The sequence below is a fragment of the Physeter macrocephalus genome, chromosome 5 (genome assembly GCF_002837175.3).
Source record: "Physeter macrocephalus isolate SW-GA chromosome 5, ASM283717v5, whole genome shotgun sequence".
In the NCBI taxonomy this organism is placed as follows: Eukaryota; Metazoa; Chordata; class Mammalia; order Artiodactyla; family Physeteridae; genus Physeter; species Physeter macrocephalus.
This window is the reverse complement of record NC_041218.1, coordinates 7,176,308-7,179,700: the sequence shown is the minus strand read 5'-3', so window position 1 is coordinate 7,179,700 and position 3,393 is coordinate 7,176,308. Positions and strand designations below refer to the sequence as shown.

The 3,393-nt window shown below is 44.8% G+C and overlaps 1 pseudogene; it reads right to left on the bottom strand.

Annotated features, from left to right (window-relative positions):
* Window positions 1-359: 359 nt before the first annotated feature.
* Window positions 360-2,000, bottom strand: LOC102973967 (activator of 90 kDa heat shock protein ATPase homolog 2-like; annotated as a pseudogene).
* Window positions 2,001-3,393: the final 1,393 nt, after the last annotated feature.

Here is a 3,393-nt window from a genome sequence, read left to right as displayed (position 1 = left end):
GTCCCCTGCATCAGCAGGCGGACTCTCAACCACTGCGCCACCAGGGAAGCCCTGAGGTGTCTATTTTCTGATAGTAGTAGAAACAGTACTCCAGGAGAAACGATGTCAGGAATATTGCAGGTAAGAGTTCTCATCAGCATCTAACCCAAATAATAGGGCTGGGCTGCTCAGAACCAAAAGGCTGTTCCAACTGTTCTCTAAGGGCCTGGACAACATAGTCCAAGAAGAAAGCGGAGCAGGTGACTGGTTGTAGTTTAGGAAGCAGATGCCAGAAGACAGTGGGGAACCTGGCATATGGTCCGGGAGAGGGGCAGTTGGAGGGGTATAGCTGTCCCACGTGTTAGTGTTTTTTTTCTTTTCTGTTATAAATTCATGGATTTAATCCAGTATAAATTAAGAGTATTTGTTTTCTTTTTTTAAAGGAATGATAGAGGGAAGAGGTAAATGTTACACTTTTTCTGCTTACAAAAAGTAATGCCCTTATAAAATCTTCTCAGCTGCAGTAAACCTTTTATTTCTTCAGAATGCTTCTTCTGCCAACAGAATTTCAATTTCTCTTCTTCACAGACGGGAGCTCCTTCACAGTCCAGTTGTAATTCCATCTGCCCTAGAGTAGGCACAAAATTCAGTGCAACTATTGCATAGTGTTCTTCTGGCCAGTTCCTGCATCTCCATTTCATGATGATCGTTTTATTTGTTAACAGTTCTATATATTTACCAGTGATGTTCCCATCAAACATTTGGAGTTTCCCTCCTTTTCAGCTTCTAATACAGCAGGAGATTTAGAAAATTTTTGTACCAAATCTTTCACAGTAAAGATTCTGTACAGCTGCTCGATAGCTGTGTCAAACAGTTCCGTCATGTGCAGTGCCACAGTGAGAATCCTTACACCCAGTGCCGCTGGAGAGGAGGCCTGAATCTGCAAGGTATTCTCACTCAGTTTCCTTTTAACAATCAATTCCTGGGTTGCCGTAGCTTTGGTTGGTAAAATCGTTCCCATTGTAAATTCCGTCTTAAGTGCCTTCAGGTAATCTCCAAGGGCTTCCCTGACCTTGGCGGTGTCTGCAGTTCTCATAAGATCTTTCAAGTGTATCCCCATCTCCTTTCTTTTTACTCACGTTCACTTCAGTGTCATCTACTTCATTTTCTTAAGACAGGTTGGGTATTTCAATCAACCCCTTGTGCTTCGCACCAGATTCTTTAATTGTACCTTTCCAGCCCAATTTGATGTTCCTCTCACAGAAGAAAATCAGCTTTCCTTTGCGGCGGCTGCAGGAAGCCTCACCTTCCACCTGCCTCAGCTCACTGATCTCGCAGCCGCCAGCCTCATTCTCCACAGCGATGGCCACCAGGAGCTCACAGAGCTTCCCCTTGGACCAGCTGGTGGCATCCCGTTCTGTCAAGCCCTGGCTCACTGCCACGTCCCTGAACCTGCTCCTCCCCTTGTTCCCCTCCTGGCTTCCCTCTGTAGGACTGTGGGCAACATCTCCTATCTTCCAAGGGCTGGATGTTCTCAACATGTGTTAGTCTTAATTTCCTCCTTCCAGTGACTGGAATCTGCCTTCTATCATAGACCACACATGAAGCCCTTTCATCGAAAACATGCATTTCTTTCCTCCTTGGTTCTCATTAGACCATCTAACCTGCATTTTAATCAACTTCAAGTTTACCTCTTGGGCAGGTGCAACCTGCTTCTCATTGGTCAAGACTGAGTTGAGGTGTCGTTTCTCTGGGGACACATTCCCCGACCCCTTGAATGTGGGTTAAGTGCCCTTCCTGGGTGCTATCCTCACGCATCTGCTTTCCCTCTCGCCTGGTGCTTATTCCACTTTCCTGTATCTGCCCATTATTCGTCTTTCTCTCCATTTGACCGTGAGCTTCTCAAGGGCAGGGACGATACCCGGCCACATCGACGTTTGCTGAGTGACTGGGACTGCGCCTCCTCCTGGTGCTGCCCTTGGATCAGGGGTGCGTTCCAAAGCTCAGCCCATGGCCATCTGCAATTGGCCGTTGATGTTTATGACCTTAGTGAATTACTCCTAATTTTATAGCATTAGAATCACTTTTATTTAAATGACTTTCACATCTGTACTAGATTCAGTTTGGGGGTTAATTTCAGTCATGTATCCACTCACATATTAAATTTATCACCTCTGTTGATCTTTTTCACTTCTACACTGATTCATTTTATCAACTAAACCATTTCCATTAATAGTGTCACCATCTTTTCCTTCCCTTCTCCTCTTTCTTTTCCTTCCTCTTTCTCCTCCCTTCCTTTCCTGAACAATTCAGTTCCAAAATCATTAAGTAGAGCTGAGTAAGGTAAGCATCTACACCAGGTGGGGATGGGAGGGGGTGGGGTGGCCCAGAGCAGGATGTCAGAGCCCCAGTGGGGCTCTGCTCGGGGGAAGGGGTGGCAGTGGCCCCATGAGGTGGCTTACTCACAGGACTGATCAGATAAATAAATATATTTCAGATAATGGGAGCAAAGCTCACTGTTGGAGATGAGAATTACCAATATGGGAAGGGACAAAACTAGAACAGACACTGGTATGGTAGTGGTATTGGTGTGGAATCATTCATAAAAATAGATATGGAAATAAGTGTAAATGTAAACGTGTACGTGTTATATGTGTGTATGTCCTAGCTCTGTCCACTGAGAGGGTCTGGGAGTAGCAACCCTCAAATAGCAGTGGGCACAACTAGTGCCAGATCTTGGCTCCTAACCCACTCTCCGTTACAAGGAACCAGGGGTCCTGGGAGAAATGATCAACTGCAGCGCTGGAACACGGTAAATAGAAGACACACCTGGAACAACGTGTGACAGAGATAGCAAGGAAGTTGCTCAAGAATGATGAGAACAAGTCAAAAGGACACAGAAGCCTGTGTAAGGGGGCTTCCACTGGGCAAATTTAGGACAATGAGAGCGTCAAAATAAATACTGATAGAATTAAAACCCACTGGACAAAATAGGAATAAAAATAGGAAACTATTATGGGTCCATACAGATACAAAATATGTGGCTAAACGAATGGAAAATGTGATGAGGAATGAGATATCTACATGACTTCAAAGTACCTTCCCACAAAATCGTGAAATGCTTGTTAATTACAAAGAGGGGGAAAGCAACTTCATCGTGAAGTTTGGCAGCCACTACCTTAAGTGGTCACCATGAACATTCTTAGTAATGGAACGAATTGAAATAATGCGCCGCCGGGTAAGATGCAATGAGATAAACACAGCATCACATCTTGGCTAACTCTCTGAAGGCAAATAAACTGAGCCTACTCATGACACATCAGGTACAGCCAGATTGAGGGACATTCTACAAAATAACTGCCCTGTAACCTTGAAAAGTATCAAGGTCTTGACAGCCTAAGGCTGTCTCTTTTT